Source organism: Mustela lutreola, chromosome 18 (assembly GCF_030435805.1).
Source record: "Mustela lutreola isolate mMusLut2 chromosome 18, mMusLut2.pri, whole genome shotgun sequence".
In the NCBI taxonomy this organism is placed as follows: Eukaryota; Metazoa; Chordata; class Mammalia; order Carnivora; family Mustelidae; genus Mustela; species Mustela lutreola.
Window position 1 is genome coordinate 24,927,040 of NC_081307.1, and position 23,657 is coordinate 24,950,696.

General features: G+C 43.6%; 1 protein-coding gene across 1 annotated transcript in view; it reads right to left on the reverse strand.

Annotated features, from left to right (window-relative positions):
* Nucleotides 1-581: 581 nt before the first annotated feature.
* The window catches only part of DUSP4 (dual specificity phosphatase 4), a 277,349-nt gene continuing 254,273 nt past the window's right edge, over nt 582-23,657 (reverse strand). Inside the window, exon 5 of the transcript XR_009349683.1 lies at nt 582-597. The gene's annotated coding sequence lies outside the window, so the exon portion shown is untranslated. The remainder of the gene's footprint in view (nt 598-23,657) is intronic.

Genomic DNA, 23,657 nt, shown 5'->3' on the forward strand with positions numbered 1-23,657 from the left:
GATCACCCCACTGGTGAAACTAGCAAAGTGGAGGCAGCAAAGAAAATGGAAAGAATTTGAGGGTTGATATTCCCCCCCCCAGAAAAAGCAAAGTAGTCTTCATTTTAGAAAATCAGAACATTGCTAGATGGTTTTGCACCTACCTGATGGCTTAATAGTATTTTCATTTTCTTTTTCCAAAGATTTTATTTATTTATAAGAAGGAGAATATGGGGAGGAGCAGAGGGAGAAGGACAAGCAAACTCCATGCTGAGTACCAAGTCTGATGCGAGGCTCCATCTTAGGACCCTGAGATCATGACCGGAGCAGAAACCAAAAGTCGAACATTTAACCCACTGAGCCACCCAGGCACCCAGTATTATTTGCTTTTTTTAAAATCTTTTATTTTTTATTAACATATAATGTATTATTAGCCCCAGGGTATAGGTCTGTGAATCTCCAGGTTTACACACTTCACAGTACTCACCCCAATGTCCATAGCACAAACTGTCCCTAATGTCCATAACCCCACCACCCTCTCCCCACCCCACCCCCGGCAACCCTCAGTTTATTTTGTGAGATTAAGAGTTTCTTAATCTTGTTTCCTTTTATCCTTCCCTACCCTCCAACCACCCCCCCCACGTTGCCTCTAAAATTCCTCATATCAGGGAGATCATATGATAATTGTCTTTCTCTGATTGATTTATTTCACTCAGCATAATACCCTCTAGTTCCACCCATGTTGTTGCAAATGGCAAGATTTCATTTCTTTTGATGGCTGCATAGTATTCCATTGTGTATATATAGATACCACATCTTCTTTATCCATTCATCTGTTGATGGACATCTAGGTTCTTTCCATAGTTTGGCTATTGTGGACATTGCTGCTATAAACATTTGGGTGCACATGCCCCTTCAGATCATTCCCAGTAGTATTTTCATTTTATTTTATTTTACTTATTATTTTAGTATTTTCATTTTAAATTCTATGGCTGAGAGATTCCCTAATCTTTTAATGCTCAGTCTTGTTAAAGTTTTGAACCAGATCTTCTGATCAAGATGACACAGTATCTTCATTCTTTGCCATATTCCCTGTCTCTCATCCTTAAACCCTGATCAAAACCAACAGCAATGAAATTTAAAAAAAAAAAAAAGAAAAGAAAAGAAAAGAAAGAAAAAATAAAAAACAATGAGAGGTAACCAAATGGGTATAGTCAATGTGAAAAAGCAAGATAGGACCAGAAGCAAAACAGGACTTCAGAATAGTGGGAGTCGGAGGCAGCAGCCCAGCTGGGATCGGGGTCAGGAAGCTGGTGGTGTTACCTGAAGAGTCATCATCTCAGAAGGACAAGGATGAACAGTACTTTATCTAGACGGGCCTGCAGCCAGGGGGATAGAGAGCACAGGGATAAGCGTGAACACACTGCTGCCCAGCCTCTGCCTGGAGCCATGCGTGATGGCCACTCAGGGCCCTGGGAGAAGAAAGAATAAACTTAGTCATCAGCAGGAGCCTGAATTTAGCTTTCCCTCTGTCTCAGTGAACTGATCCGCAATATCCCTAAGGTCACCGCGTGCCTGTATTAGAAAGTCCATTATCATGAGATCTGGTTTGCCAGAAAGAGAGGAGTGACGACTTTCACAGTCCTATCAACCAAAGTTCACTAGGGACAAACCTACAGTCTGACAAATCAGGTTTATTTTCTTATCGCTATGAGATGGCAGCATCCCAGAAGAATGGTGAGTGTCCCACCGAGCAAAGGGGGAAAACAGAATTAGTATAAGAGTGGGGAAAGGGTGGAGTTCAGGCAGCATTGAAATAGTTTAATTTATTTTTTTTAACCATATAACCATTTTTAACAATCTTAACCATTTAGAAATGATTCAGGCATTCAATGGCGTTAGGTCCATTCACATTTTGTACCAACATTTCCACCTTCCATCCATCCCCAGAATTCTTCATTTTGTGCAACTGAAACTGTATTCCTTCAACATCAACTCCTCCTCTCCTTGCTTCCCCCCTGCCTCGTCCCTGGCAACCACTCCCCTACCTCTGTCTCTGTGACTACTCTAGGTTCTCATACAAGTGGGATCATTCAGTATCTGTCCTTCTGGGACTGCCTTGTTTTACTTAGCATGATGTCCTCAGGGTTCACCCAATGGTGACATGTCTCAGAATTTCATTCCTTTTTCGGGATCAATAATATTCCATTGTATGTATGTATCACATTTTGTTTTTTCATTCATTGATCAATGGGCACTTGGGTTGTTCCCACACTTTGGCTATCAGGAATAACGCTCCTGCAAACATGGACGTACAAATATCTGTTTGAGTCCCTACTTTTAGTCCTTCTGGGGGTATATCCAGAAGTGGAACTGCTGGGCCATGTGGTAATTTTGCCTTGAGCTTTTTGAAGAACTGCCAAACTGTCTCCCCAGTAGCTGCATGATTGTACATTCATTCCCACTAGCGATGCATGAAGGCTACAACTTCTCCCCATCCTCACTGACACTAGCTTTTTGCCATCCTTTTGATGATAGCCATCCTGGTAGGTATGAAATGCTATCTTTCTGTGCAATGAACCAGTGTTTAGATAGGCTTAGTGCTAAGAAGGACTGTGTATAGGTCGGGATCGGGAAGCGGACGTGGGGTCTTATTTTCTTGGAAACTGCTGCGTTAAGCTAACGTGAAATGTGTGCAGAAACCCTTGATCTGAACCTCTGTGCCTCAACTGGTCACGGAGGCTGCTTTTCCTCAGCAGAGTGACTCATCTTCCAGACAAAAGTGGAAAGCTCATTCTTGCTGATATAATTTCATCCAGCAAAATTTTAGGTAATCTATGATTTTAGGAAACAAGGCTTCTCAGTGAATAAGTGAAAGAAAGATGCCTTACAGACTGGGGTTGTTGTGACATTTTACAATGTCAGGGTGTCCTTGGGAAAAATATCGGTCCCTCTTAACTTTGTGGTTGGCTTTATCGGTTCTCTGTTATCCCAGAGTGGTAATTAGCAGGGCAAGAGATTTTACTTTCTTATTTTGAGCTAATACTTAATTTCTCGGCATCAAGGACACACTAGAAAGGAAGAAAAAAAATGTCCTAAATAAAAACCTCCCTACTCAGAATGAACCTATAAACCCAAATTCCAAATCCTGTAAAACTAATGCTAAGAGAGACAGTCACCTGGCTGTGGCCACAGCAGCACGGTGCAGACGACAAATGTGATGTGGGGATCTGCCTGCTTTACCATCAGCTAGTGGGGTCACTTAGGGGGATCATTAGCCTTTCTTGTCTCTCTCTTTTTTTTTAAAGATGTTATTTATTTGTCAGAGAGGGGGAACAACAGGCAGAGGGAGAAGCAGGCTCCCCACTGAGCAAGAAACCCCATGTGGGACTCGATTCCCAGACCCTCAGATCATGACCTGAGCCAAAGGCAGATGCTTAACCAACAGACCCTCAGACATCCCAGGTTTTTAATTTCATCCGTACAAAACGGAGTTAACAATACAGCACCCTCAATAATCTTGTTATTAGACCATCCAAGGAGGTGGTGAGAAAAGCTTAAAATTCCATACACTTCCCAAAGCCATAGTATTACTGATGTGGTTTGAAGTCTGGAAACGACAGCCAAGAAAGAATTCTTGAGACGTCTTTGGTGCAAAAAGGTGGTTAAAGCACCAAGATGGGACTCTTGGGCAGAAAGAGAGGCTCTGGGGTTGTGGGAGCAATTGACTATAGACTTTGTTTGGAGTTGGGGCAAGTAAAGACAAAGAGAAGTTTCCAAAAGGACTTTCCTATGCTAAGAAGACACACAGGATCCTGGAGGCCCAGCTATCTGAAGCCAGGGTTGTTTTTCCCTCTAGCCAAGCTTGAAGACAGTTGGGAGTTTCCTGGAGGAGGGTCATACTCTGCCTGCCTCAAGCATTTGTCTGTGGGCTGTGGGTCATAAGGACATTTAATTTTATCTCATTTCATTTTTATCTTTGCTCCCCATATCGCTAGTACCATTTCTTCTCTGAACAAAGCATTTGGAGACTAGTGGAGTTGGAGCATCCATTCCTCCCTCCATATTGCCTGAGACTCAAGGCACGTTTTCCCCCATAATCCTCTGCTGTAAAATCAGGGCAGAGTCTGAGGAGAACCCGCCCCTGGTATCTTCCTTCCCCAAGCCTCTTCTGCTCTTCCAAAGGGTTATTCCACCCAGCTAGACCTTATTTTTATGGATAAGGATAGGGCTGGTAATCCCTTACTATTTCAGCCTTTTTCCTTTAAGTAGAAGAAACAGACTGAGAGACTGTGAGCATGAAATACCAACTGTGTGATTTCCATCCATCACTAGGTAATTAGCAATTAGCGGAGCACAACAAAGGGAGATCCTGCTATGAATACCTCTCAGTGCAATCCAGACAGGGAGATCATGTTTATTTCTTCCTCACAAAATGCAAATTGGGAACCATCCAAGTATTCCGCAAGAATAAAGTACAACATTTAAACGAACTGTTTAGAAAGATGATGGGGAGGTTTTGTGCAAAACAGTCAGGGTTTCTTTGGGATTTCATTTTTCATCGAGATCCAGCTTCCTGAGCTCAGGTTGACTCTCTACAAAGGATTTAAGAGCCTTTTTTTTTTTCTTTAAATGAAGATGGAGCATTGTTCTGGGTAATGACTTCAGACCCTCCACTCTAGTTAGCAGCCGATGAGGATCAAGCTGAAAGATAATATCTAACAGAGGAACTGATGGGCTCTTTCCACTTTGTTCCTTCAGTGCTGAAAGCCAAGAAGAGCGGTCCCTGCAGGCATGAGATGCAAAGTAGACCAGTATGACCAATGCATCTTTCAGCTCTGTGATTAGACTAATAATCACTCGGCCCCCTAATTTTCCTGCCACTGCAGGGACTATAAATGGCATTCTGTGAGGCCACAAATTGCTATGGAACACTTTGTGCATGAGGGAAATTCTCTCATTGTGTAAATGGATCAGTTCCCACCCTAAAATTACTGGCCTCTCTGACAAAATGATGCAGGGGTCTTATTACTGCCTGCTGAGTTGTGTAAAATCGACTAATTTTACAGGTTTTCCTTTTAGCTTTTTCTCTCTTATGATCCCTGAATAATGGGGGCTGCCAATTTTGGTCCAGCCAGTGGGCCGAGTGGTCATCCCCAGAACTGTAATGGTCCAAGAAAAGAGAGTAGCTCCCCTCAGAGTGACTGGCTGAGGGTACATTTCTGTTCTTTCCCCCCATGATTCTAGACCTAAACACTCTAAAATGTTCCTCCACCCATCAACCTCCTGTCTCCCCTCCTCACCCCCCCCACCCCCCAAAGATTCAGTGTTAAGAGTTTGCCTAAATTCTCCTACTCTCCAGGCGAGGTAAGCAAATCCTTCTTTGCTCCCACAGTGCCTTGCTCCTGCGTCTAAAGTAGCTCAACTCTCTTCCCTGTAGTTCTGTGAGCCTCCCCAGTAAACTCTCCAGTAACACCCTGGAGACTGGAAGCTGTTTTCCATTCATCTTTCCATCCCCAACACAGGCCACAGTGCCTGGCACGTACATTATCTGTTCTTTATAGGAGGCAATTTAAGCATAATTTTAAGATACTGGTTAACACATCCAAACAGAGTAATGGGTAGATTTGCTTCATAAGCCTGCACTGTATGGCTGGGCAAGCAGGGGCAGGGAGAAGGGAGGGGGAGCCCATGTCCTGAGGAGCTCACAACCAGGCAGGGGAAGGACTTGAAGACACATCGCAACACTGCTGAGAGAGAGAAAGCAAGTGAGTGCTGAGGAAACATGATGCGACGGACCAGCTCTGCTGGGGACCATCCGTGGACCTGCACATGGAGGTGACCTTTTAAAGTGATCTTGAAATATGGCTACAGTTTGGAGGGATTGGGATGATGAAAGACATTCTAGAGGGAAATAGAAATTCCAGATCTAGGAGCTACTTACTGGGTGGCTCAGTTGGTTAAGCCTCTGACTCTTGATTTTGACTCAGGTCATGATCTCAGGGTCTTCGAGCCCCACATTGGGCTCTGTGCTAAGCAGGAGAGTCTCTCTCTTCTTCTCCCCCTACACCCCTCCCCCTGCTTGTGCTCACTTGCTCTTTCTCTCTCTCAAAAAAAGAAAGAAATTCCAAGTCTAAAAGGCGAGAAGAAAGCACGTTAGGGGCTCTCTCTGCCCCTGCTCGTCTCACCTGTGTGTGCACCCACTCAACCCCTTCCTTCCAACCCCCACCTGCAGTCATCTGGGGGGCTTTCAAAAAGAAAAATCTTCCATGGAGGGGGGATGATATTGGGGAAGGGGGTCAAAAGTTACAAACTTCCGGTTATAAAATAAAGAAGTCCCAGGGATGGCATGTACAGCATGGCAGTACATGGTTAGTAACCCTGTATCAGATGTTTGAAAGTTGCTAAGAGAGCAGATATTGAAAGTTCTCATCACAAGAAAAAATAATCAGGAACTCTGTGCCATAACAAGACTCACTGGGGTGATCATCTTGCAATGTATACAAATATCGAATCATTATGCAATACACCTGAAATTAATGTTACATATCAATTATACTTCAAACGTACAAAAAAGAATCTTCACAACTACTTCAGAGTCTCTTTTGTCTTTCCCGTATTGGGAACTGTGGGTCCCAGTAGGTCGGGGTAGGTGCTCTCCAGAAGGTCAGTTTGCTTAAGGCACTATTTCAAGGGGAAAGAAGAGTGCCCTCCCCTTGACTTACAGCCGGATCCCCGGTGGCTTATGGGTAAAATCAGAGATTCTTTTTATCAGAGAAGCCTTCAGAGCTTACTAGCTCTGTCCCCATAGGAAGTCCTAACCTAGGGCCTCCACAGTCCCCCACTACCTGGTGCACAGCTGACCCTCTGAGCTTCAAAGACTCTGGAGGAAAAGTTCCAAGCATCACTAGGAAACGTGAGACGAGAATATAGCCCAGGTTCCTACCCGTGGTAACCAAGGCATTATTTTTTTGTTCTCATTTTCTCTCTCACTGCCATTTTATGCCCTCCTCTGATACTGAAATGACCTCCCACAAGGCCCCAAGGATGGATAAGGTACAGGATGATTGTGTAGTAGCCTTGCATGTTTTAAAATTCCCATTAGGTTGTTCTTTTAAATCAAGGCCAACTTTAAATATGTTCCCAATTTGCACCTTTTACTGCAGCCGTCCGGGTCTGAGTGGCCAGGAGGGAAAAGATTAAGCTGACTTGCACTGTCAATTAAAACACAAGAGTTAGCTGTACATCAATTTTAAGAGACTTTGACCTGTGAAAGGCCTGATTCACCTCCTATAGTCTCTCTTGCCCCTTGGGGTTCCCTCCCGTCAAGCCTGTCCACTTTCCAGGGCTCTCATTCACACCCGTTCCTGTCCAAGGCCTCTCTCTAGGGTCACCTCACTGGGTACCGACCTCCTTGCTCTCCACACTCATGGTTCTCCAACCCAGATGTGTCATCGAATCACTTGGGAAGTTTGTTTCTGTGTGTTTTTTTAATTTCAATTGCAGGGCAGGCTGCTGGGATTTAAAAAAAAAAAAAAAAAATGTTCCAGATAATTCTTTTGTGCAGCCAGGATTGAGAATCGCTACTATAGATGGTGCTTGGTTGGTTGGTGGCTTGGTTGAACTTTGAAAAGCTGTAGGACTCTTTGTTCAAATGATGCAGAGACCCGAAGTGTAAAGGAACAATGGGGACAGACTTTTTTGGTTGATGAAGTGAGTGTGGCAAGAAACACGCATGCGTCGGGGGCTCCAAAGGACTGTCTGGAAAGCACACTTCACCTTCATAAACAGCTACCTTCCCCGGGAGCCACCACCTTTTGTCCAGGGCTTCACAAACTGTTTCTGTAAAGGGCCAGTGAGTCAACATTTTGGGCTTCCTGAGACATATAATTTCCATCGCAATTACTCAACACTGGTGCTGAGTACAAAAGCAGCCATAGGCAGCACATGCATTAATGCCTACATCTGTGTTCTACCAAAACTATATTTTTTATTTTTTATAATTTTGGGGGGTAGGATCCACACCCAAGGTGGGACTTGAACTCATGACCCTGAGATTAAGAGTCGAATGCTCCACCAACTGAGCCAGCAAGGCGCCTCTCACTAAAACTTTACTTACAAAAGCAGACTGTGGACTGGATTATTCCCTTCTAAGTGACTATTAATCTTATAAGCTAAATATTCGTGCGTCCTAATTCCAGGTTATGTCTATGTTCATTAACTTACATGATGGGTGTCAGCTGAAGTTCTCTGATGATAGTCCCTAATACGAAGAATTGGTTTTCTTGGATGGTTTTGATAGAACTCTCCCTCTGATAAATAAATAAAGTCTTTTAAAAAATGGAAAACTCTCCCTCTGATAAAAAATGGAAAAAGTGTTTCAAGACTGGTCAGGATTATCTCATTTCTGAAAACATATTTATTATTTTCCTTACTATCATTTATTGATCTATATTATATTCTATTGGTATATACATGTAAAGTAAACATATGGTGGCAGGTGGAAGGTCTACGTGATGGGCTGAACCGGGACAATAGTAACTTACTCAGTAGTCTCCTCTTCTGAACTGGAGTTTGGAGAGCGTGGAACTGAGGTCCCTCCTACCACCTGGCAGTCCTTGGCCGGAGGGCACTGATTTGAGACCATGGTAGCTATACTAACTTCATCCCTCTTGGTCAGGTCATCATGATGTTGTGTTGGGGTAAAAAAATATCTTGCCAAAGCCTATAATGTTTGCTTGTGAGAATTATACTAAGACTTCTCCTATCTTTTTTAAAAAAAATTAATTTATTTTTAAAGACAGCAAGCATAGGTGGGAGGGGCAGAGGGAAAGGGAGAGAGAATCCCGAGCAGACTCCTTCACCACTGAGCGTGGAGCCCGACGTGGAGCTCCATCTCACAACCTGAGCCGAGATCATGACCTAAGCGGAAACGGAGAGTTGGATGCTCAATTGACGGGACCACCACCCAGGCACCCCGGGCTTCTCCCATCTGAAGGAATCACTGCCAGTTCCGCTCAGAACAGAAGCTGAACAGTAACGATGTAAGAGCACTGTCCGTGCTCCTTTGTAGAATACACATGAACTGACACAGAGGCTACCCAGAGTCTGGGGCTTTGATTTTGCTTCTCAACACTTCCTCATGTGCATTTTCCTTTGTCCTGCCCAGCTCTGAATCATGTTTCTCCTGGGCTACATTCGGGATCTCCTTGTCCTCCTTGGCTGGTAGAACAGCAAGCACCGTGTTACCTGGTCATGCTGCCCCTGAGATGCCCCAGTGCATTCATTTACAAGCATTGTTTTGAAAGCCACATTCCTTTTTTTTTTTTTTTTTTTAAGATTTTATTTATTTATTTGACAGAGAGATGACAAGCAGGCAGAGAGGCAGCTACAGAGAGAGGAGGAAGCAGACTCCCTGCTGAGCAGAAAGCCCGATGCGGGGCTCGATCTCAAGACCCTGAGATCATGACCTGAGCCGAAGGCAGTGGTTTAACCCACTGAACCACCCAGGCGCCCCCAAAGCCACATTCTTTATACTGCTTTCAGTTTCAAATCTACTTGACATCCACTTTTCTTTCTCACTCCAGAAATCCCTTAACTGTTTTCACCTACACTCCCCCTGTAAATCAGAAATGAAAATAAATACAGGAACTAGTTAAAGATATGAATACTGAAGTATTGAGGAAAACTTATCCTGAGGTTTACAATTTATTTTGAAATACAACAAAAGACCTGAGATAAATCAACAGATAAAAGGATGGAAGGAGATGTGATAAAATAAGAATAATTGTGAGTGGCAGGATCCAGGTGATATGTGTAAGAATGTTCATTGTAAAGTTCTTTCCATGTTGCTATATATTTGAAATTTGCATGATAAAATATTGAAAGAAATAAATGTCAGGACATTCAGAAAAAAAAATAGTTTCTTCTTATGAATTATGCCTGTACTTGATTCAAGACTCAAAAACTTGAACCAGCATATAAGAGCTGCTCTGCTTGCAGTACTAATTATGAGAACGTTCTCACCAAGGAACCTGATTAGATTCAAATTTTTATTTTCATCAGTATGGCTATGAAATCCTGTTAAACACCAAGTACTAAATGAAGTGTTCTGGGATCAGCATGATTCCTTTTATTTATTTGTTTGTTTGTTTATTCATTCATTCATTGGTTTTCCCTTTGGATCTTAGGTACCATAATTGGATTCATCATCATAGTCCTTAGTCACACTCTCAACACTGGCCCGTGCATGGTCCATTTCTATTTATTTCTTCTTTAGTCATCTGTATGAACACCTGAAAACCCAGCACCCAAAAAGAAAAGCCAGGACCTTCACAACCCACATCCCACCACATAGTCCCACTCCGGCCCATCCCAAATCGTCCTAAATTCTACGATCATCATTCCCAGGCTTTCCCATATACATGCGTGTGTTCTCTGTAGATCTATGTAGTCCTTTAAAAGGATATCATTTTAATTGTTCATAACTTTACAAAAAGGGTATATTCATTTTGATCAATCTTGAGCTTTTTTTTCCCACTTGCATATCAGGTTGAAGAAATTTACCCATACTGTTGTAAAATTGCTGTGGTTCCTTTGTTTGATTACTGTATTGTATCAATTATGCAAATCTACCAACTGTCCTCTTCAGTTATAAGCATTTGCTCCCAGGTTCTAGTATTAGGAACATTCTTATACATATCTTGTGTTGCTTATGTGTAAGAATTAAGTGAAACCCCTAGGTATCAGGGTATATTAAAGTTCAACTTTAGGAGATAATGCCAGCTTTTTTTCCAAAGTGCTGTGCCCATCTGTACTCCCCTGGTAATATGGTCTCTATTGACATTCAACCCAGTGGAATAAGCCCAAAGCTAATGAAATGATTTATTATTACACACACATAAATAGGGTGAGCGATGAGATGTAAGCTTCAAGATCTGCCTCTTAGCTATGAGGAGAAAGCTATGTATGGATTTGTCTCTTCATCTCAATTGATACTCATTAGAATTTCCTCTAAATAAGATATATATGTTTCTCGCCTTCCACTTCTGTTTTCCCAGGTTTGAAATGGTTTATGCGATGAGTTTTTTTGGGCTTTCCTCCATCTTTGAGGCCATGGGAATGACTAACCTTTTATTCCTTGTGAAGACCAAAAACCCCTCCCTATGGCAGTTCTCTCCTTTGGCAAAAAAAGCATTAACCCCGCCCCCCCTTCCAATTCCTGTTTGTCCTCCCCTCTCTGTCAGTTTTTGCTTCTGTCCAATGAGTGGCCTCATGGAGGTCAGACGTGCCAAATTAATTTACTTGGTTATTCAACACCCGGAGACCGAAGACCCACTTCTCTGGGTTTTGAGGTCTGTAAAAAATACCCGCTTCAGGAACCACATTGGCGTGATTCATTTGCCAGCTCCTCCAAGTACAATCAGGCTGTCAGGGTCCTATTTGTGCTCTAATAATCTCTGCACAGCCAACCCTCAAAATCAGTGGTCTCCAGCCTGGCACCGTCACCCCGGCCCCCCGCAAGGCTCTCACACATTTACTCCGCGTATCAATTGGCCCAGCCCGGGGGTGGGGGGTGGGGGGTGGGGAGTGGAGGGGATCCGCCATTTCTGCTGCAGGTGTGGGGGGTCACCTCGGGTCTCCTGAGAGCCCCGTAATCAGTATGCTGCTCCCGCCTGCCGGCGAGTCTCCTACACCCAGGCGTTCTTATCAGATCACGAGTTTCATTATGGGCTGTCCACTGGGAATCCGACTAAAAGCAATAAATTCATTTTGCTGCGCGAGTCTCTGGACTATTAAAGCATTTCAGTCCTGTTTCTCCTTTAACATCCCACGAGCCAAATATTCACTCTGACAAAATGCTATTCATTACAAAGTTAAGATGACTTTGACTCTATTTCTCTCCCACATAATACAATGAAGACACTCTGTCCTGGATTCGTGTACAGCCTGATGGTATTACAGATAAAAACACGCCAAGGCAGGCAGTCTTTTCTCAAAAAAATGGATTGAAATTACCTCTAGCTAGCTATGCCTTGCTTAGATAAAGAGTAGCTGGGGGGGTGGGGAAGGTTTTCTGCTCATTTTTAATTTCCTGACCAGTATACTGCTTTAGGGAGGATGATCAGGGAGAAAAAAAAAATAATAATGAAATAGTAAAATGAAATATCACTGGAATATAAAAGAGATAAAATCCCCTGTGACTCCTCTTTTATCCACGGATACTTTCCCCATGCAGAGTGTGAGCAAACAGATCAGAGAGCTCGGTGGAATTATGGGATACCTCTGGGGCCCGGCTCGAGGTAGATCTTAGAAAGATCTTGCCAATTGATTGATTTAAGCAGAAATTATAGCTATATTAGATTTATCATCTAAGTCAGCTGCAGGTCCAAACCCTGCATCTGACACATACCAGTATCAAGTAAATTTAGAAACCTCTAGAAAATGGGGGAAACACTACCCCCATCCTCCGTTTATTGTGAGGACGGAAGGAAATACCTGATGCAAATCTCCTAGCCTAGCCCTTCCCAGGCAGTAAGAAAAACATGAATATTTTTTTCCCCTTTTCTTTGTCTTCCTTCCAGCGCAGAGAGCTAAAGAGAGAGTGGGATAGATGAAGACCAAGAACACAGCCCTAGATTATTGGGGGTCTCAGAGAGACAGCTCTGCCCCACCTATTTGACTTAGAGCATGGGATCTTTCTCCTGCCTCCATTGAAAGAATTAAACCAAATAACCACAGAAAATCTGATCGCTGTGTTCGGTGTAGGAATGAGGCAATGGATATTCCAGATAAAAACTGGGCGGCTCAGTTGATTAAGTTCTGACTCCCGGGCTCAGCTCAGGTCATGATCTCAGGGTCCTGGGATCGAGCCCCCCTTCAGGTTCTGCATTGGACCTGGGGTCTGCTTGGGATTCTCTCTCTCCAGCTCTCTCTCTCTCAAATAAAATTAAACAAGAAACAAAAACAAAAACAAACCTGTGAGAGGAATTTCTCTGTGCCTGGAAGATAGAGCCTCTGAGACCTGGCTTATGCCAGTCTTAAGTGTCAAGGATCATATGGCCCTCCTGATGGGTCCTGGGTTTCATAGCTGTATATTTTGGGTGTCAGTTTCACCCCTAATTTCATCCCAGGCTTCCGCTCCTTCATTTCCTTTCTCCTCCACCCACGGCTCCTCCTGATTTCTTTGCTCACTCTCTGCAGTGTTGCATGCTGTGCACCTTTGCAAGCCACCTTGTGCCTTACCTAATTACTTTGTTGATTAATGAAAACTCAGCTCTTCTGCTTTTCTGCCCGCAGGCTCTGCACCAGGCTTTCCCTTCCCCGAGCTGGATGAGAACACTGGCGGCTTGTCAGCTCTCACAGCTCGCGGCCTCCAGGGCTCAGGAACAAAGGGAGGCTCTGTTGCTTCCACAGCCCTGACCAGCCCCATCCCAGAATAAGGAGAGATTTAGGCTGAACTTTCCCGAACACAGGAAAAAGACCCCCCCCCCCCCGCCCGCCACCGCCATCAGCCAAGAAAACAGGAGTCATTCATCCTTTCACTTGTCGAATTAGAGGCACTGATTTATAAATAAAGCAACTATTTTCTTAAAAATGTCTGCATCCAGTCTCTCTGGAGTAGATTAACTTCAAAATACCTGATCTTGTCAACCCTGAGAAATTCTCTGGAGAGTGTGTGGAATCCATCCGGGTACTAGAAGGTATCTTCGGATGCCTTCTTAGACGGGACACCATGAGAAGGCTGTGATAACAGATAACACTGTGGGGGGCAAGGAAGAGAGTAAACAAAGACAAAGAAGAGTTTCCACACCTCAAGTTGTATATTGGCGCCTCAATATGTTCGAACACCCCATCAGTTATTAACTGGCTGGGAACATTTCCAAGTACTGCATCAAAACATACAACACCAGAAGGCATTCTCCAAAACAGGTCTTATTTATTAAATGTTGTTTACTATCTCTTGGCAGCTTTGTCTTTTTAGATGCCGTTTGGAAGCCTCCCTAATATATACACTGTCCAGCGGAGAGATCTCTGTTCAGATTCTCAAATAAAAGACTGGCAGAAGCTCAAAGGCAAGCGTGGTAACTTGGGTTTCTTGGAGAGATCAGAGAAAGCTGCTCACCAGCAAACCCACCCATGTCGAGTCCATTCAACCCACTGGATCCATCCAGGACTGTGGTTTAGTGGGAAGGATTAGACTGTAATGCTGTGCTATGATAAGACGAAACTCAGAGCTCAAAATATTATAAGCACGGGTAAGAGAATAGATATTAGTTGAGAAGGAAATGCATGGAATTTCAGATGTGAGTTGGTGTTGCCCATTCTGGGCAGCGTTGGAAATTTCTTTTTATCCTAAAATCCTTTGTAATTCTAGAAGGTAGGAGGAGCTGAGGAAGAATGAGAAATATAGGAGATTTCATTCTCTGGATCTGATCATTTTTGTCAACCACACGTAAATATAGAGAGCTGGCTTTCAAAAACATATACAATTACATTGGCTTTGGGGTGTAAAATTGTGAACTTACGGGATCTAGTCATTGATTAATTTTTGAGATGAGCAGTTTGTTTATTCCTTCCTTTCAGAGGAATAAAACGTGAGACAACAGAATGAAGAAAACAGATCGAGAAAAACCGATCCGCCAAGACCTCATGAGTGACAGACCATGGCCCTGAATTTGCCACCTCGACTCAGAGAGGGCCCTGAATCTCGGTGTGTTAGAGATGACAGAGCAAAGTAGCCATTCTAATGAGTCGCATGGGCACCTGCGGAGGACACAGAAATTCAATGCCTGCCCACGTTTGTAGAGGGACTGTTTCTGTAGCTGCTTCCACCAAAGTCACTGAGCAGCCAAGATGTCTACTCCTGTTTGAGGCTAGAGGCCTGTGGATGAGTCTGGGGTACCCGAGGTGCAGGTACAAAAGGCTAGGATAGGCGGACTCTTGTTGGGGGTGTCTGCCAGCATTTTGTGACTTCCATCCCCACCGACCCTTCTGGGAGGAGGTCCATGTGGAACTCTCGGGACACTGGATGTCACAGGGCACAGGTAATAGCGCTCACCAAGCAACTGGACCCCTTTTCCTACAGTAACCCCCACTTCCTGCAGAGACAAACTGAAGTGCAGGGACATGAAAGTCCTTGCCTAAATCTACCCCAAGCAAAGCAGCAGCTGGGAAGTTACTAAAAGCCATGGATTACAGATTCTAGGGCCACCGTTGAGCATTCAAAGGCCTTTCCTTCTCCTTAGAGGAACTCTTAGAGTGAATAATCCCATACTGTAGGACCAATAAAATACAAAGAGTTTTTATTCTAAGAGAGAGAGGCATAAATGGAAAATGCTTCCAGGCTTATTTTTTTTTTTTTTTTCCAGGCTTATTTTTTAAAAGGAGAGAAAATACATGAAAGCATCGTAAACTAAAAGAAAAACACCTTGCAAATCCAGAGTATGATTATTGTCTTATTACAATATTTCATCACTTGTATTTCCAGGAAACATCAGATTACTTGACCTCAAGGGTACTTGAAAAGGACACAGAGCCCCTGCTCTGATTAGAACAATTGAGGAATTGGGTTCTCTCTTCCTTTGGTAACAATTCCAAAGGAACTCACTCTATCTTCGCTATGTCATCTGAAGATTTAGATTCCCAAAATAACCACCGCGCTGTATTTGATTAATAACAATCACAATCTATAGCAACGCTCAGATGAGCTTATTCAATGTCATCCCTGATGCCGAGCGACAAAACGGATATAAATACTTGTGATATAACCAATACCCTCTCCTACCTTATGCCTCATTATACGAAAATGGTGCCATTTCCCCCTGAACAGTAAACCTAAAGAGAAGACTTATGTTTTTCTTTTGTGCTTCCCCTGAGGAGCAAATTTCACCTAGAAACAGAGTTACATCCACCAAAAGCAATTTGTGTACCTAAAGCATTCAGAAATGCTAGCCTGCAGAACCATCATTAGCATTTGATAGCACGCTTTGTTCCTAACAAGCACTCCTTGGCCCTGCAAAAGGCAATAATTGTAGTTCTTCTTCATTCGCTTTAAGATTAATTTGTCCCTGGGGGTCACGGGACTGCCAGGTTAGCAGCCCTAGAATCTCACCTCATAATTGTACTAAACTATAGCCTTATGAAGCCTCCCTCGGCAATCACTTAAAAAAAATTACGATTCTCTCCAAATCCTGAAGGTTAGAAAACAGGCAGTAAGGGACACAGCTGACCTAGACCCAGCCATGGATTTCTAACTTAGTAAATTTAGAGACAGAGCATTCTCTTTGCTGGATTAACAGATATTTACTCTCGACACGATTAAGGGACCTCGTTCGGAGTCACATGCATTTCAGGAAATCTGCAAAGACCACACTCTTCCCTTGGGTTCTGTTGATTTTGGTTGACTTTAATCCGTGGTGTCATTTCCCCTCATGTCCAGTTTAGAAATGTATTTACTGATGACGATCACAGCGCGCAATCTGAAGCAAACAGAATCCGAACCTTTCAGAGATTCGAGAAGTCGAGCAGATGCTGCCGATTTGAAGCAGAAGCTCTAAACATTATGAAGGATCCGACATCTGTGAGCACCTACTGTATGCCAGCCCTTGGGCTAGTACTTTGCGTTTATTATTTTTTTTTTTAAGATTTTGTTTATTTATTTGAGAGAGAGAGAGCGCGCGAGCATGGGGGGAGGGGTGGTGGTTGGTAAGGGGCAGAAGGAGACGGAGAGAGGAAGGAGGATCTCCTCTAAGCGGGAAGCCCGTGGCAGACTCCCAGGACCCCGGGATCATGACCTGAGCTGAAGGCAGATGTTTAACAGCCTGAGCCACCTTATTTAATATTCACAACAACTTACTGAAATAGATTTCATCTCCCTTGACTACAGAGTTGAATTTGAATTTTGTGGCTCTGAAGTCAATTGTCCCAAATCACACAACTAGTGGGCCGGGGAGCCAGATTCCAAACCAATGGCGCCCGGCACCCCTTTCTATCACATCGGGCAACCCTTAAGCCAGCAGTCACTGCCCCCCTCCCCTCCATGCTAAAACCCAAGCCCCGATGGCGGCAGGGGGACGGGTCCAGCTGGTGAAGCAGGTTGGAACTCCAGGCAGTAAGATCCGAATCTCTGGGTGCTAGGATCCGCGTACTTGACTGAGCTCCTAAGACAGATTCAATAGGTCAAATGCAAGACATTGGAGAGCAAAGTACTTCCTTCTGGGCCCTTGGGAAAATCAGACCCAGAAGAAACATTTGTGGTGACAGTCAAGGCCCATGACAGAAGCTAGGAAGAGTTACAGACATTACAGGATGTGCTGAGCAGGAAACAGCCACTCGTGGGGGCAGACTGTGCTCCGAAGAGACAGCCGATTGCTAGGCAAAGCTAAGGGAAAGCTCAATGAGTCCAAAGTTGGAAGAGAGAGATGCAAGCTGCTCAGAGCTGGTGGTCAGCGGCTCGGCTAAGTGCCCAGGGAGCAGCCAGTGTCTGAAGTACCGGCTTCAAACCCCGACCTCACCTGACCTTCTCTTTACATGCATGTCACCCCACAGGCTGCGAAGCCACGGTGGGTCCCCCAGGGATCCAGCTAATGCTTGGTGATGCTAGAGACGGCTGCACAGGGATCTGAACGTTATGAAAACCTTCATGTCCCCAGGGTTAAGCGCTGTGCTGAGATCAGAGAAGGGACTCAGTACTTCTGGAAGGCAGGGAGGAAAAGGAGGGAATAGGCAGATTCGAGTACCACGAACTCGCCATTTAGAACACGTCCAGCTCCAGGGTTGTGCGTCAGAAAGGGACAGCAGAAACCGAAGCTGGTCTCCCAGCTGTGCAACGGCCACCATTAGAAAAAGTGTTGTGTCTGACAACAAGGAGATGTGCCTTGAGGGACTCTAATCACAAAGATGGTCTGGGTTGCAAGATGAAAAATCCAGTCATCAGAAAATACCCCGAAACTAAGAAGAATCTTGCCCCCAAGGAACTGGGAGATGAATTAGGACCTTATTCACTGAGACACGGGAAGGAGGAGAAAGCAGGGAACCAGGATGTGGAGGCAGTAAAGACAGTCAGACCAAGAACCCAAGACCTAACTGGGACATTCCTCTAACTGAAGCCGTTGTTAGTTTCGGGATGAAGCCCAGCCTGCAGGAAGGGCTCTGTACTCTTCACAAAGAACGTTCCAGGTCCAGCAGATAGGGAAACTTAACGGATCACTGCACATTTTTCTGGTGCCCAGTTGCTAGTTATTCATTCTGGCCCCCAGATAGCTGAGGGGGTAGAGGAAATCCCCCCCGGATTGGGTAACAGATCGGCCCCTCCTGGTGAGCCCTTTTTTTTTTTTTTTCAAGGATTTTATTTATTTATTTGACAGACAGAGATCACAGGTAGGCAGAGAGAGAGGGCGGGGAAGCAGGCTCCCTGCTAAGCAGGGAGCCTGGTGCGGGGCTCGATCCCATGACTCTGGGACCATGACCCGAGCCGAAGGCAGAGGCTTAACCCACTGAGCCACCCAGGTGCCCTCCTCCTGGTGAGCTTTTTAAAAGGAGGAAGAAGGGTGCCTGGGTAGCTCAGTGGGTTAAGCAGCTGCCTTTGGCTCAGGTCATGATCTCAGGGTCCTGGGATGGAGCCCCGCATCAGGCTTTCTGCTCAGCAGGGAGCCTGCTTCCCCCTCTCTCTCTGCCTGCCTCTCTGCCTACTTGTGATCTCTGTCTGTCAAATAAATAAATAAAATCTTAAAAAAAAAAATCAAAGGACAAAGGACACGGATGAAAGAAGGCAGTGGGGCAATCTACCCATAACCGCAGTTCTTTCAGGAACACAAGGTAGGAGGGAGCAGTACGACCCTCAAAGAAGAGGCACCGCGTTCCTCCGAAACGGAAGCCTCTGGATCCAGTCCCCGCCTGTAAACTCCTGCTCCAGGGGGTGGGCTGGCGGGTTGGAAGGTCTTCTGCCCCTTCCTTCCCTCTCCTCTTCTAATGCCACTTTACCACTATTTTATTTTTATCCATACAAGCTATAAACTCCAAGAGAATAGGTACTAGGTATAGTTTTTTTTTCCTGCTTTGTGTCCTTAGAACCAAGGTCTGTGCCTACCATACTCAATAAATGACTTCTCGATGAATGAATGAATGAATATCAAGGATTTACCTCTGATTTCAACTACAGGGAAGAAAGAGAAGCATTTTTAAAGCCCAGAGGGTTTTAGACACAGGATTGGTATCTACACGGGGCCATACAGTATACCCTGGATACCATACAGGGATCGATTGCTTTCAAGTTTTTCCTTAGAAAGCTCCCGCAGGTTGCAGGGTAGCAACATAGAATCTTAACACAGGGCTTGGGGCTGGAAATCCAAACATTACACAAAAAGAACGGATGACAAGATGAATGCTATAACTTAGTAATTTCTAGGTCACTTGCAAATGATTACCGTTAATAATTATAAGCTTTTATGGGGCCCTTTCTATTTTCAGAGTGCTTTACAATCATTCATGGGTTCTTCCTCACAACGGCGCTATGAGGTAGATCATCATTATTATCGCATTACAGATGCACTAAGGATTTAATTGATCCACGAATGGAGCTATTTTTAGTGGTGCATTTGCCCCGCTGCTTTCAGGTCTTAAAAATCTATTGATGCTGTCTAGAGGGTGATCCTGCTAAAGGGCAATTGAGAAAGACACATTGCAGAGAACGACCCAGAATCACAGGAGCAACGTAGGTACTAAATTTCTGAAAGGTTAAGAGGTGCCCAAGAGAAACTTCGATGTATTCTATAAGTACATACATTAGCTGCCGACCGTGTTCTCAAAAACGACTTTTCTCCTAAGGTTACTGCCACCTTGAAAATAAGGATTTAGTTTAACGTGTATAAGTTTGAAAGCAATTTATACAATCTGGCCTCACAATGCTGAGCCAGGGTTCCCCTCGGTGATGTATTTGAATCCCAGGACCAGATTATTCTGTGCCTACGGGAGCTACATGTGATCAGATGTTCACTCCGAGGACTAAAGTGGGTATGGCCACCTGTTGGGAATGGTATGGCCCGAGAAGGCTGGTGAGTCTGTGGAGAAGCTCTTGAGCCATGGAAACGCTCTGTCTCCATTTGCAAGGACAGTGTTTTGGCTGCTTGTCTATGGGATGCTTTTCCTTCCCCACTCCATTGTCTGCTTTTCCATGCGTCCATCTGCAGAGACTTCTCAGCATGCACTGAGATTGTCCTTGTTGAGTGTTGAATTATATCCCTCAAAAAAGACATGCCAGAGTCCTAACCCCAGTACCTCAGAATATGACCTTATTTGGAAATGGTGTCTTTGCAGAGGTTATCAACTTAGAATGCAGCATAAGGATAGGCCCTAATCAAATATGACTGCTGTCCTTAAAAGGGGGAAAATTGAGGGGTACCTGGGTGACTCAGTTGGTTAAGCGTCTGACTCTTGATTTCAGCTCAGGTCATGATCTCAGGGTCATGAGATCTGGTCCTCCATCACTCTGCTGGGCATGGAGCCTGCTTCAGATTCCCTCTTTCCCTCTACCCCTGCCCTGGCCTCTAAAAAGGGGGGTAGGATTTAATACAGAGACAGACATACAAAGAGGGAAGATCGCCCTGCAAAGATACAAAATTGGAGCGATACATCTGTAAGTCAAGAAACACCAAAGATTGCTGGCAAACGTCCAAAAGCTAGAAAGAGGCAAGGAAGATCCTTTTCCAATAGGTTTCAGTGGAAGTACTATCTTGCCCACACTTTGATGTCAGACTTCTGGTCTCCAGAACAGTGAGTCAATAATTTCTGTTGTTCTAAACTACCGAGTTCCTAGTACTTAGTTGTGGGAGCCATAGGAAACTAATACAGTCCTACTAATAGGTTAATCTCAAAAGGAGATGAAAAATGACGTATCGTTCAAGGTCACCCAGTGTTCAATTCTTTCAGGAGTATTACGTCACTTCCTACTATGGAAAAACTTGAGTAAATAAAAGAAGATCCCCCTCATCCAGACCACTAGATAATATTTTGAATTGTTGCATTAACAATTATAATTATGGCCACAGCCCTACACCATGGAAGCGGCCCACTAAAAATAAATAAGATTTTCCTATTAACAAACTATATCCCTAGTTTGTTGGGGACCTTCATTGGAAAACACATGCTTTTGGTCACAAAAAACGCAATGGGGAAAAGTTGAATGACAACACATGACATTATAAAGTGTTTTAAATGCATATCTTACCAGTGTCCACAACAAGCAATTTTTTAAAAGAGTGAGTTAAATACAAATGAGAAGAAGTGAAATAACAAAGGCAGGATATCAATGAAATAAAAAATATAAAGCAAAGAAAATCAACAATCCCAAAAGTTGGTTCTTTGAAAGATATTTAAAGGTAATAGATATTGGGGCGCCTGGGTGGCTCAGTGGGTTAAAGCCTCTGCCTTCAGCTCAGGTCATGGTCACAGGGTCCTGGGATCGAGCCCCACATCGGGCTCTCTGCTCTGCAGGGAGCCTGCTTCCTCCTCTCTCTTTCTGCCTGCCTCTCTGCCTACTTGTGATCTCTGTAAAATAAATAAATAAAATCTTTAAAAAAAATAAAGGTGATAGATATTTAGCACAACTGATAAGAAAAAGAGAGATAAGACACAAATTATGAATATTGGAAATTTAAATAAAGGACATCGCTGTAGATTAAATAGGTGTGAAAAGGCTGATGAGATGGGGGTGCCTGACTGGCTCAGTAAATAGAGCATAGGACTTTTGATCTTTGGGTCATGAGTTTGAGCCCCATGTTGGGTGTAAAGATTATAAATAACTAAACTTAAAAAAAGGCTGATAAGACTTTATGAACAGCTTGACATTAACAAAGTTACAATTTAGACAAGATGTACACATCCAAAGAAAAACACAATTTAATAAGCTGACAGAAAATTATTTTAAAATTTCAAACATGTATTTATTAAAGAAATTGAATCTGCAATTTAAAACCCTCTCACAAAGATGAGATGTTAAATATTAGATGGCCCTGCTAATAAATTCATCTGTACATACTTGGGGAGGGGATAATACCAGTCTTAATAAATCCTTCCACAGAATATAAGAGTAGGAATACTTTTTAACTCATTTTATGAAGCCAACATAACCTAACAGTGACATTACAAGAAAGGAAATTTACACGGCAGTGGCTCTTGTGAGCATAGATACTAAAATCCTAAACAATATGTTAGCCTCGACCTCTTCACAAAAAACTATAAATCATTTTTATGAAAATTAAAGCAGTCCTAAATAAATGAATAAACCATAGGTACCAGTTGGAAAATTTGATATGATAAAAATGCAAATTCTCTCACAAATAGATATATAGATCTAACAAAATATCAATCAAAATCCCAGAAGGTTTACTTTTGTGAGAAGTGACTCATTCTAAAGCTCATATGAAAATGCAGAGAACGTGGAATAGCCAAGACCCCTTTGAAGAACAAAGCCGAAGAACTTGCACAACAAATGCCACCACTTGCTCTAAAGCCATAGAAATTAAGACAGTGTGGTATTGGCACAGGGTAGGTAGACAGACAGGTGGAAACCCTGTAGAGAATCCGGAAGTAGACCCAACAAATGCAGCGACCTGACCTAACTTACGACCAAGATGACTGCAGTGCGAAGGGAAGTTAGCGGATTTTTCAGTCAGCTGGGTCAAATGAATATCCATAGGCAAAGGCCATAGTTTGATTCCTGCCATACATCATAAGCAAATAGGAAGTCTAGAAGATTTCGGATTTAGATCTCTAGATGGGAGAATATCTCAATAAATTGAGGGCAAGCAGACTTCTCCATGGGGCATAAAAGCACAGACCATAAGGGGAAAAAATGAAACTATTAGAAGTCGTTACAATTAAGAGCTTGTGTCCATCAAAAAATAATGCTGGGAGTGAAAAGGCAAGACATAGAATGGGACGAATGGATACGTGTGTGTATGTGTACAAAATTTCCTATATTGAGGGTATATAACTCCTAATAGATCTATAAATCCTAAAATCAATAGGAAAAAAAAATGCGCAAAGGACTTGAAAGAACACTTCACAAAAGAAAAAAAAATGGCTAATAAACATGAAAAGTTTCTTAACATCAGTTGTCACTAGGGAACATAAATTAAAACCCAATGATGGGGCGCCTGGGTGGCTCAGTGGGTTAAAGCCTCTGTCTTTGGCTCAGGTCATGATCCCAGGGTCCTGGGATCCCAGGATCAAGCCCTGCATTGGGCTCTCTGCACAGCAGGGAGCCTGCTTCCCCCATCTCTCTGCCTGCCTCTGCCTGCTTGTGATTTCTGTTAAATAAACAAAATCTTAAAAAAAATAGAATAAAATAAAACCTGATGAGATAATCACTACACATCCACTGAATGTGTTAATGTGAAAAAGAGCCACAATACCAAGTGCTGGTGTGAATGAAAGCCTATTCCTTGCCCCTGGAAATATAAGTTGGCACAACTATTTTAGTAAATTGCTTGGTAGTAGCTACAAAAGCTGGGGACATTCACACCCCTGTGGCCCAGTGATTTTATTCCTAGATAAACGTCCTAGGTAATGTATGCACGCAGTTACCCAAACACACATACAAGAACATTTAGAGCAGCACTATTCTTAATAGCCAAAAGCCAATAATTGTTACATTGACACAGATCCCCCTTGCAAAC